Below are 13169 nucleotides of genomic sequence, written 5' to 3'. Positions count from 1 at the left end.
ACAGCCACAACTATAACAACGAACTTTTATATTAACCTAAGCCTAACCTATAAAATCAAAACATCTGATGTTTTTTTTAATTTAATTTTATTTTTTTTATACAGACTCATTTACAGTCTTGCTTCCAATATTGAGAGGGAAACAAAAAAAATCAGTTTGATTCACAAGAGTTCAGTTCGTTTCGATCATGATTTTTTTTTTCCCCGATTTGATTCGAGTAATTATGGCACATCAATTCTTCTTAAATGTCAATGACATGATTAAAAAAAACTCCACAAATATTACATTTCAAAGTCAATTTTGTGGAGGAAGTAACTAGTCAAATGGTTTAGTAATGAAAGTATTAATTTTTTTTAGGGCTGGGTATCGATTCAGATTTCCAAAATCGATTCGATTCAGAAGGGCCCGATTCGATTCGTTATTTGAAGGAAAAACACTCACAAAGTCAATGCTAACTTCCCGTTAGCATTGTCTAACTTCCTGTTTGTGCTAGGCTAACAATGTTTTAAAAATGAAACATATTTTGTATTTAAATTTACACAGTGGATGTAATTCTTAACATTGTGTATTTAGTTTTAGGGATGTAACGATATCCAAACATCACGCTACGATATTATCACGATATGAAGGTGACAATACGATAATTATCACGATATTGTGGGGGCGTTGGCGATATTTAAAAAAGATCACAATATTGTAAAAAAATAAAAGAGAGCTCATACTAAAAAAAAAAGCACAATATTGTGCTTTTGTACACAACAGCAATGCATATAAACCACCTACAATCTCTAATAACAATATTGAGGCACTTACTTGCTAATGCAAGCACACATTGATCGCTTCACAAGCAAATTAGATTCCCCTTTATCTGACAATTAGCATAGATTTTAAACATGGAAGGCCAAAACATCCCTAATGAAAGTTAAATTGCACTAATAAACTAGCCACTAGAGGGTGCTAGAACTGCACAAATTGAAATCAACCTGACTTTTTTAACAGATGTGTTCCTTTTAAATATTGTGAACATTACGACGACGATATTGTGGCAGTTTTAATATCACGATATTGCCCTTATCGTGACATGCCTAATTAGTTTTAGAGTTAACTCCAAGTGCGGTGTCATTAAACAGCTTAAAGGACGCCTCGTGACAACAGAATAACATACGCTACATACTTGCTAGTTGCTAATGCTACGCAAGCAATTTTATAGTGTCGGAAACTTCGGCTTTCTTTGATAACTTTTTAAGTGGAAAATAATCAGCCATTTAGCTCAATTGTCCGATTGTTTTGGCCGATGTTTAAAGGCCAATAATCGGCCAGTTATAATCGGCGGCCTATTAATCGGTGGGCTATATTTGGCACATTAATTTACAGGTTAAAAAAAGTAAGTACCGATTCATTGTTTTATGAATCGATATTGGGCTATGAAAAGGAATATCGATTCGATATCGATATATCAATATTTTAGACCCAGCCCTATTTATAATCACTTAAACAAACATTGACATCAGCAAGGATGAGATGAAAATATTTCCTAATTTCAATCAATCATTCTAAATATAAATTAAAAAGATTCTAAATTGTCTTAAAGTGCAATAAGTCAGGTCTTTCATAAATGTAAGAAAATACTTTTAAATTTATTTTAACAGTACATTTCAAGAAAACAATAAGATTAAAAAAATGTGTTCTTTAAAATTCTATTTTCTTAAAGGGATACTTATTTAGCCATTTTTGGCAGTCAAACATTAATATTTTGCCTATAATAAATTACACAGCTCAGCTTGTGGATGTCACATGACCAAACCGAGAAAACAGGTGCTGTGATTGGTTACCTGAGCCCTTGTGATGTCATTTTCAGTCGACATCAAGTTGCAAAATGTGTTTTTAAAGGTACTAATTGTACGTGAAAAATAAGGAAAATATCAAATTAATTACAAACAAAATATTAACTTTTTATTGCTATGATGGGCTAAATAAGTGAAGTATCCCTTTAAGAATTTATGGGGGGGAAAAAAGATACATAAAATAGTCGATTCATGGTTTCATAAATCAATATCTGGCTTGAAAAGGAAAATCAATTCAATATCGATTATTCTAGAGGGAATGCAGCCGACTCCCGGGCCAATCGAAGCGGCTCCCCTCATTGCCTTTCACTCCAGTATACAAAGAAGTAAACCACCACAATAATTGCGTTGAATGCGAGTCTGCCTACTTCAAGTACGTCCCATATAGCCCACATGGGGTCGGAGTTTCATCCCCACGGCGGCACAACTGCGCCACAGTCTATCATTAAGCTAGCGCAGTGGTAAAGTCATAATTACAGTAAGTATTTGTGGACATAAATATAAAACAATCAAAAAGGAAAACAAGAAAAAGCAAATCCAGCTAGCTGCGCTGAGGTCTGGCAGGTACTTAAAGTTCTGGTGCGACGCCATGCTCAGCGATGGTTTTCAAACACTGAAATCTGTTTTGTCCTACAGGCTCATTTTCCCCGAAAACCTTGGATGAATTCCGAATGGTGGTTAGCAGCACTGGCAGGAAAAACATGGAGTTAAGATAAGACATCTGTTTTATGACTAAATGCATTATGTGACTTTGAATTCCCTGCAGCTAGCTTGAAAAAATAGATATTGAACACAGTTGTTTTGCCCTTTATATATTCATTGCCTTTGCCCGGAGGCACGTGCACGGAATTAAAAATATACACCATATCTAATATGCCGTCTACCCCTTGTCTTTTATTTGGCTGACATTCAACTTAGTGGACAGCGAAGAGATGTTCGTTTGTTTTAATTTCATATCAATGGATTCCTTTGAGACGAGAGGTTATGGGTTCGAATCTCAACCAGTCTGCACACCTGCGACCCGAACAAGGATGATATATAAAATAGATGGAAGGGTGAAAGACAAATACGGAATACACTATAAACTCATCCAAGTACAGAGGCGTGGAACTGCCAATGTTGGATGCATCGTTCGACTGTATTGTTGAAGTTGTGCGAACATGTTGCTAAAGCCGTTTGAATGTGCTAGTAAAGTTGTTTGAATGTACTTCTAAAGTCATTCAAACTGATGGGCAAAGTCGTTCGAACGTACTGGTAAAGTTGTTCCAATGTAATGGGAAAGTTATTTGGACATCTTGGTAAAACGTAGGTTAATTGACTGCCAAAGACGTTTCATGATGATTAGTAAAATTCCAATGAATGGAATGCAATCTTTCATTTCGTAGCCACATTGTATATGTAGTAAAGGCAAACAATATTCTTTTTGCCTTGAAAGATGAGTTAAAATGCTCAAAAGCGGCTGGCACTGTGGATTTTTTTGTTTTGTTTTTATAACGCCTGGCAGTCAAAGAGCTAAGTGCTAAAAACATTCAATTTTTTCCAATAATGCCATGGGGTTTCACTTTCGCGTGCGAAATTATATACTACAATCACTTGACGTGGACAGGACGAATCTCACCAACAGTTAAAATTAAGTAATTGTTGAAAATGTTGCTAATATGGAATGGTGTGTTTTGCATCATTAAATTGTGAGCATCAAACATCAAAGATAATTGGTATCTGTCAGTTTATTGGCAGTTTCACGCTTCTTTACAATGCCTTGTGGCATTAAGGGGAGAAATGTTATGTTTTTAGCATTTAGCATACATTTGACCAAATTACCAATATGTTCGACCCACTTTGCAGTGCTGTACATTTGAACGACATAGCCTAGCCAAATCTGTTTACCCCACATTAGGCTAAGAGCTAAAAACATTCCGTTTTTTTTTTCCCTATGGGGTATTATTGACTTGCGCATGCGAAATCGTATACTACAGTCACTTCACATGTGGACAGGACGAATCTCACCAACAGTGAATTGTTTATCGAAAATGTTGCTAATGGTGTGTTCCATATCATTAAAATGTTAGCTTCAAACATCAAAGCGAATTGGTACCTGTCAGTTTATTGGCTTTACAAAACCCTGTGGCATTAAGAGGAGAAATGTTACGTTTTTAGCATTTAAGCATACGTTTTACCAAATTACCAATATGTCCGAACCACTTTGCAGTGCTGTACATTTGAACGACATAGCCTAGCCAAATCTGTTTACCCCACATTAGGCTAAGAGCTAAAAACATTCCGTTTTTTTTTTCCCTATGGGGTATTATTGACTTGCGCATGCGAAATCGTATACTACAGTCACTTCACATGTGGACAGGACGAATCTCACCAACAGTGAATTGTTTATCGAAAATGTTGCTAATGGTGTGTTCCATATCATTAAAATGTTAGCTTCAAACATAAAAGCTAATTGGTACCTGTCAGTTTATTGGCTTTACAAAACCCTGTGGCATTAAGAGGAGAAATGTTACGTTTTTAGCATTTAAGCATACGTTTTACCAAATTACCAATATGTCCGAACCACTTTGCAGTGCTGTACATTTGAACGACATAACCTAGCGAAATCTGTTTACCCCACATTAGGCACTTGCGCATGCGAAATTATATACTACAGTCACTTGATGTGGACAGGACGAATCTCACCAACAGTGAAAATTAAGTACATAATTGTCTATTGAAAATGTTGCTAATATTGAATGGTGTGTTCCGCAACATTAAATTGTGCATCAAATCAAAGCTAATTGGTAACTGACATTTTTTTTTTTTTTTGGGGAGTTTCACACTTCTTTACAAAATCCCATGGCATTAAGGGGGAAAATGCTATGTTTTTAGCATTTAGCATACATTTAACCAAATTACCAATATGTTCGGACCACTTTGCAGTACCGTCGAACGACAGCCTAGGTAAATCTGTTTTTTCCACATTTATTGGCAGTTCCACGCGTACATATCTAAGCACTGTTGTTAAATTGGAAGCAAAGTATGGAGTTAGAATCATGCCAAAACCCCGTAAACACAAAAAACGTGATCTACGTACACAAAACGTGATCTACGTACACAAAACCTGTTCTACGTACGCAAAACCTGAACTACGTACACAAAACCTGTTCTACGTACACAAAACCTAATCTACCTACACAAAACCGGATCTACGTACACAAAACGTGTGATCTACCTACACAAAACCTGATCTACGTACACAAAACATGATCTACGTACACAAAACAGGATCTACGTACACAAGGAAGCATATCTTCAATTACAACAACAACAAAAAATCTTTCAAGTTCAAAAAATTTGTTTGCGTACGTAAAAAGCAATTCTACAATTACGGATACAACTCACATGACTTTAGGCAGCGATATTCTGCCGAAAACCCATGATCCACACGCGCAAAGTGAGTAAACTTTCCAGCAGGGGGCGCTGTTGAAGAGATGCGTCGCATTGAGAGAGAGTTTGGCCAACTCGTTGAAGAACGACTACGCTGTGATTGGTCAACTGCTGGTCACATGACATATGGACAGATCAGGTTTTGTGTACGTAGATCAGGGTTTTGTGTACGTAGAGCACACGTTTTGTGTACGTAGATCAGGTTTTGTGTACGTAGATCAGGTTTTGTGTACATATATCAGATTTTGTGTACGTAGATCACGTTTTGTGTACGTAGATCACGCTTTGTGTACGTAGAGCACACGTTTTGTGTACGTAGATCACGTTTTATGTACGTAGAGCACACGTTTTGTGTACGTAGATCAGGTTTTGTGTACGTAGAGCACACGTTTTGTGTACGTAGATCACGTTGTGTGTTCGTAGATCAGGTTTTGTGTATGCATATCAGGATTTGTGTACGAAGATCACACGTTTTGTGTACGTAGATCACGTTTTGTGTACGTAAAGCAAACGTTTTGTGTACGTAGGTCACGTTTTGTGTATGTAGATCACGTTTTATGTACGTAGAGCACACATTTTGCGTTCGTAGATCACGTTTTGTGTACATAGAACAGGTTTTGTGTACATTAGATGTCGTTTTTTGTGTTTACCAGGTTTTGGCATGATTCTAACTCCATAGCAAAGAATTGTACCAAATGTCTTTCAGGATGAGTTAAAGAGCTGAGCCCAGCCCTGATTGCTACTTTTTTTTGTATAAAGAATAGACTTTGTTATGAAGCGGAATCATTATTTTTCTTCATTGAGTAAAAAAACGACAGCACAATGACTTTTATTGTCCCCCTCCAATGTCTGCCGATGCGCCGACTGCGCGGCTGTCCTCGCGATAACAATGCGACAAGATTGCAATTACACACACTCCTAATGAGCCGCACTTGTCACTCCACTCCACAAAAAAAACAAGTGCCTCCAATTCTTGTCTATTTCCAGAGCGCGCGCACTGTCTGCGTTTTACTCTCAGCAAAGCGGTGAAAGGAGTCGCGCGCATGTGAGAACAACTTGTCGCCTTTTCTTCACGTCAATCTCCATTAGTGTTGGAGTGCCGCTTGAGTGGAGCGCCGTGAATGGCTTCCATTCTTCGGGTTCCCCCTCGCTTCGAGGGGCAACGCAGACAGGAATTCCACCGCTTTCGCCTCTCTCTTGGGTTACCGCGGTCGTGTAATCTGGAGGTGGTCGCCCCCCGAGTCTGTGACAGCTTAATAAACATGTCTCCCTCCAAAGCAAGGCGCCGTGTTCACATTCGAAAAAGTTTAATGCCGTGATGCCAAAGTAAAGATAAGATAATCATTTATTGGAGCCACACTGGGGAAATTCAAATCAATGAGGTCAACCGCTGAGCTTTGAAATGACACTTTTTATTTTTCAAGCCACGCGCACAGCCGATTTGAATAGCTAGGCTTAGTTGTTAGCGCACAACTTTGTCTCTTTCTAATGAAAGCCACCATGAAATAATAATTGAAGCATCATTAACACCTGTGACCCTTTTAACGCTACGAACCAAAAATATGCCAAGAAAATAGTTTCGTACTTTTTTTTTTTTTTTTTTTTGAAGATTTGAACACAGAAACACAGAACTGTGTAGCAGACGTGCTAACCGCTAGGACGGTATGTAAAACTAAAGAGTTCTTCACAACGTAACATTAATTAAAGAAACAACAGTTTTCAGGGCAGTATTGCAAGCTAATTTGTCAGCGTTGTGGTATTATCGACTGATGGTTTCCCTGTCGTGTTCTCTTTCTTTCTTAAACCTGCATTGAATTTCATTTTGTCGCTAACCCATTTAGGCTACTTGAGCGAATTCCAGGGGGGGAGCAATTTTTCACCAGAGAACAATACAAACCACCCACACAAATAAACGCCCCATGACAGAAAAGGGTGGGTTGCTGTGAGACCCGCAGAGCGGCAGGAACTGATGAGGTTTTTAATAATGGTAATCTTCTTTCTTTGTCTTTATTAGATTGTTATGTAACCCTCAATAGGCTATGACATTTAAGAATGACGAATATATAGGTGGAAGGTGAAAATAGAGACGCACATAGGTTTAAAATGGCAAAGTCGGCCGAACTAGAATAAAAATGTCATAATGAATTCCTGCGTGTCAATTTCATTTTCAAGTTCTTATTTTTCAGTGTCTTTTATTATAGCAGTTCTTTTGTTTGATTAAACATTAACTCATTCACTCCCAGCTATTTACACTGAAGCAACCCCCTTCTCTCCTGACTGTTTTACTGGATTTTGACTGATTTTGCAAGGCCCACAGAATATTGTGTTCTATTGCTATAAAAACATGGAACTTACCAAAAGAAAGATACCAGATATCGTTATCGGGCCGATACCAGCCTTTTTTCAAGTACTCGTGACGCAGACAAGTACAAGCGACCGATGGCAGAGGGGGAAGACATTAAGTGAGTCCTCCTTGCCTGTAACTGGCGCTAGCTTGCAGCAGTTTTTCACCAAAACTTCACCGGTTTGGAAATACTTCAAAATTGTGAATCTTAAACTAAAAGAGCATTTTTGTGTTTTATTTTGAGCGTTAAGACTATTGAAGAGTGACTGTGTTGTTGTTTTTTTTTGGTCAAAATTAAAGGAAATATATTTGTTTAAAAATATCTTTTAGTGATTTTTTTATTTGTCAAAATGTACTACTGGTATCGGCAGTTGGTAACGGTATCGGTGAGTACTGAGGGTCTGAGTATCGGTATCGGTCTGAAAAAAAGTGGTATCGAACATCCCTAATAAATACGTTTTTGGGACCATGATAATATTTAAAATAGAACATATTTATACGTTTTTGGGAGCAAATGAGTTAAAATGGACATTGGAGATTGACATTTACGAGTAATTGGTTCTTTAGTGCCTGGCTACTGTTCAATTAAACCACCAAGTAAATATTTTATCTGCCTCTTTCTCAAAATGTGTGTGTGAGCGAGCTGTTCGGCCCTCGTCCACTGATTTTGAAACAGTCGGGTACATAACGAAGTTTATCTGCCAATGACGGATTCAGCTGTTGACTGAAGACCAAGATCCACTTTCAAGTCACAGATTAAGTCCTTCCTACGTCAAAATCAAAAGGTAAATTATATACAAGTATTAGTTCAGATTAGCATGAGCTAACATTGTTACCAGTGTTAGCTTATAATATCCAGTAACTCATTGTGTAATTTGTCTGCTTGGTGGTGAATTGCTGCCTCGAACAGTAATTTCAAAAGTAAACTTGTAAAGGTAACAAACAAAGTGGCACCGAGCCACTTCCTTTGTGGTTGCTTAGCAACCAGAGGCAAATATGGCAAGCTTCAACCAGTCTGTCATCCTCCTTGCACCACACAAAACAAGTGCGGTGTGAAAGCCTCATTCGTCACGCCATCCCCTAGCTTAACCCCTAGTTGTCATGGTAACAAAATCTATACTATCGATTGGCCCAGCAATATGATATGGGATGAGCCCTGATTTCAGCAAGTCAAGAAATTGTGTGTGTTAAATGGACCGGAAATCCTAATCCTTGAGTTATTTTGACCGATATTTTATAAAAGTATTTAGTAAGAAGTATCAAACAATGTGACACTGTTGTAAAAGTTTACTGAACTAAACTTGCCCGAGGGCTCCAATTGTTTCAGGAGATTATGTTGCCACGGCAACATGCCGCCTGCCTCTCGGGCGCTTGCTTTTGCTCCGATATCGCGAGACCACACACAGCACAGCCCGAAACGCTTGTGCTTGTTCTCGCGAGAGTCCGCGTGTGGCCAGAGAGGCTGGTGACCTCATCAATGGCGAGAGGCGGAGCGAATCGCTGCAACTTTGGATGAACTTCTGATTTGAACAAACCAGAGGCGGCAGGCGCAGTGCACGACCAGCAGAGCCAACATTTTAGGGGGGAAAAAAATAGTGGACGTTTTTTTGATTCGACATCCTTATGTGCAGTACATGTTTTGTCTTTCTCGCTCAATGAGCATCAAGGAGCAACTGGCGAGGGTGTGAATTTGTTCCTTTACCACCACACGAACGAAGGGAAAGGCTGGCAATGAGAAGGTGCCGTGAATGAAAAGGTAAGAGACACATCTTATTAACATATTAAGACGTTTTATGCTCATATTTTTTGTCTTGAAGGGTTTATCGGGTGCTCTTCGTTTGGGCTTTGCTTGTGCCTTTCAATTTGTTTGCGCTTCTTCGAGACTAAACTGAGCGGAAAAAGTTTAGAAGGCAGTCAAAAAAACGCTCTATTCTACCGACTGATTCAAATCTACTATCAGATATTTCATCATGAAACAGTGCCGGAAATGTACAACGGTGTTGCTTTATATATGCCTTTGATGTATCGTTACGTCAGCGAAACGTCCATCGCTGAAATGTTAATCTATCTGAGAAACAGGAAACATTTTTTGAAGAGTAACCATCAAGATAAATTGGGATGGCTTTCTACAGCCACTCCTTTGCTTTTCCTGCGTGGATGTCCATCCTTTCCCTGGGGGCGATGCATCTGCTACTGGGAGATGATTTATTCGTTTTAGTGTCTTGTGCGATGTTGTAGTCTTGGTGTTGTAGGTTTGATCATTTGATAGTGTCTTTATAAATTTTAAGTGGCTAATTTGTGATGCAAGTGGTGCGCAATGCTTGTGGATGTTCATGGCTGGTTGGTCTGCTTGATGCTTACATAGTTGAAGCCACATCAATCAAAATGGTCGACCGTGTGTGGAGGCGATTAATTTCCGGCTTTGAATGGTGACGCTATATTCAATTGGAGATCAATATTGAAGTGGGATCAATGAAGTTTGTTTTTTTGGAGTTTTTATTACATGCATTTGTGTATGTATGGAAAGCTGTACCAATCTTAATTGAAAAACTGCATTTGTGGACATCGTGCTACTAGTACAGTACAACTAGTGCTAGACGTTAACTAGTAGATATTGACCTAGTAGTTATTTTTAGTAGATGAAAACAAATCTGCGGCGTTCGTTTTATGTAACAATAATACATAAACGTACTATTTCGCAAGTCGTGAAATGAAAAATTAATAGTAATGTATAGTAAATAAATAATTCAAGATTACAACGTTTGCTAAATGTTGGCCAGACGTTCACAGTTTGAATATTTTTTCCCAAGAAAATTTGGAGCATGTTCAAAATTTCCTTGCGACAAGAAAAAAAAAAAAAAAAAAAAGTTACATTAGGCGAACGTTTAGCGAATTTGAACGAACTCTGATGTGAGGGTCAACATTTGCTAGCGTCGAAAATGTTAGCCCCTCAGTAGGATACGGGCTTAAAGGCAAGTTAAGTTTGTTGTGTATATTCAGTTGTACTTTCAAGTCATTATGTTAGACAATGCTTATTTTTTATTTTCTTTACTCTAAAAAGTAGGTGGCTATATTTTTTGTTAATTACAGTTGGACATCATGCTTTGCCTTGCAGTTATCTCCATTCTTTCCTGCTGCGCGATCGCTATTGCTTCCCCTTGCCTTCCACCACCTCCCACCATTCCCTTCAAACGTCACAGCGACTTTCCTCATCTTGCTTCCTTCCTGTTGAGAAGGCATGCCAGGAAAATGACTCTGTCATCATTCCTGCCTCACATTCCCTTGCTGTTCTTTATTTGTTCATTTTTGTTAGCATTTAAAACCGCTATTCAACTGTGATTGCCAGATGTTTAAGGAATGTTTTGCTCACGTGAGAAATACCAAGGTTAGCTATTATTATATTGCAAATGATTTGCTACCATGCTGGGAAGAATGATTCAATATTTAACTCCTTGTTAGAAGGTTAAGTTGTGAAAAAAGTACTGAACAATCGGGCATTGGCATTAAAGAGTTTCTACAAGATCAAGTGGTGACAAGCCAGCTAGTCTTTGCTAGTTGCTAGCTAGCTAACCTGATAGATCACAGCAGTATGCATCAGTTTGTGTTCCCTCCCTCTTGTCAAATATCACACACAGATGGAACATAAATGTTCACCACCAGCCACAGAAGATCCACATCAAAGTGCTTTCATCACATAAAGTTGGTTAACACCAAGTTCTGGGAGAGCAGCTTATTTATTTATTTATTTATTTATTTAAATCTTAAGGGCAGTGGGCAGTCAGTCTCTGGTCGTAGCTCTCTTACACAGTAACTTTCGATGCGTATTCTTCTACTCATATTTTTCTTCTCTAAACACAGCAGACTGGTTTGTGTTTCAATAGAAGTTACACAAAGAGTAAAAGCAAAATGCTTACAACTGTTAATCATTGGCTTACTGAAATGAGGTGTATTGATATTACGCATTGTAATTTTGGTTGACTCAAAATTAGCTGAGATTTAAAGTGTTTAAAACGGCAGGTCATGCTCTTTATCAATTCTACTTGGCTTTGCTGTGACCTCTTTTAAGTAATAAAAACGGTTTATAGCCAAAGTTCCTCCATTTGGAAAGCATCCATTTGTCATCCTCATCTTATTAAAAGAATAGCTGCACAAATGGTGTTGAGAACCTAAAAACAGTAGACTTGGGTTTTAGATGTGACCCAGGAGTAAAACTAAAGAAGAGGTGATACAATAACTTGACTTATTATTCAGTGCCAAAGTAAATAGAACAAACGCGATGCACAGATGGAGGATCCTGAGAACAGCTGAGTCACACTTTATGAGAACAATTCTCCAATCCTCTGCAATTGCATAACGACAAACAAATAACACCAGATAACTGTCTAACGCTCAAATGTAAATTTGTTAACTTCAAATAGTCTCAAAACCCTTGTCTAGTAACTCTGTCCAAGTGTAACTCTCGCCGTCCAACGTTTATGGAAGTGTTGCTGAAATTCCCACCAACTGCTTTGCCATCTGTTTCCCAAATCCAGGCAGAACTCTGAAGTGTCTTTCTCGTTGTTTGTCGTTATGTCGGAGGCGGTGGAGGAAGAGCTGTTTCTCTGACACCGCTTGATGGCTCCAGATGTTCAGTGGTAGCTATAGAGGAATGGGAAACATGAACTAGCTATAGGCTATACCAAAATCAATGCAAGTCAATACAGGTCCTTTCCCGACTTCCTTTTATTATTATTTTTTTATCCAATTGTGTATGTCAACCACACAGTTATAGTGATTTATACGATTAACTACATCTTATCGTTAACATATGATTTCGTCATACCGGAACTAGACCTTCCTCCTGCTAATATAGTCCGACTAGCCTAATGCGGTCGTTTGTCAGTCCCAACCCAACGCAAGCTGAGCTTTTTTGGCGGCATATTTCGAATGTTAAAACGCGGGACTGGCACGAGGTAAACAGGACAGCCAGCTTCCAATAGCTGCCCACTCCAAGCAAAAAAAAAAAAAAAAAAAATGGTGGCACTGTTTAACTGTCAACCAAGACAGCATTTAACATTAGCTAAAGCAATAATACAAATAGTTCTTAGTGATAATTGTTGTGGCTCGGTTTTCAAATTTGAAAATATGGTCACCCTAAGTTAAGAGATGTAGACAATACTCAGTTTAAGACATCTCTTCTAATGCCTCTGATGGGTTGTGCAGGTGTACCTAATGAAACGTCTGGTATATGTTAAGAATTAGACTACAAAACAGCATGGATGTTAATTCAAGAGAGCTTTAAATAAAGCTTCTGTAATTGTTTTATAGCCAGAGTACTCATTAATGGCACCTTTGTGCCTCAATAAAAATAAAACCAACTGTTTACACTCACTCACTGAAGGGAAAAGAGCCTAGTAATGAAAGACATCTTGCTTAGGTTTGTAGTTCCCAGGGAGGTCCATGCCAGCGATGCTAAACACACAAATGTGTCTTAAATTACTGAACGCTGTCTGAACCATCTGTAGCCTTCCTGCATTGTAATCGTTCGTACAGTCTTGACGCAAAGCCAG

At 38.4% G+C, this 13169-nt stretch overlaps 1 protein-coding gene across 1 annotated transcript in view; it reads left to right on the top strand.

Moving 5' to 3' along the window:
• The first annotated feature begins 9082 nt into the window (after nucleotides 1-9082).
• The window catches only part of sipa1l1 (signal-induced proliferation-associated 1 like 1), a 54042-nt gene continuing 49955 nt past the window's right edge, over nucleotides 9083-13169 (top strand). Inside the window, exon 1 of the mRNA XM_077510856.1 lies at nucleotides 9083-9376. The gene's annotated coding sequence lies outside the window, so the exon portion shown is untranslated. The remainder of the gene's footprint in view (nucleotides 9377-13169) is intronic.

Source organism: Festucalex cinctus, chromosome 21, assembly GCF_051991245.1.
Source record: "Festucalex cinctus isolate MCC-2025b chromosome 21, RoL_Fcin_1.0, whole genome shotgun sequence".
Taxonomy (NCBI): Eukaryota; Metazoa; Chordata; class Actinopteri; order Syngnathiformes; family Syngnathidae; genus Festucalex; species Festucalex cinctus.
Note: the sequence above shows the minus strand (reverse complement) of the source record. Positions and strands in the feature narration are given on the sequence as shown.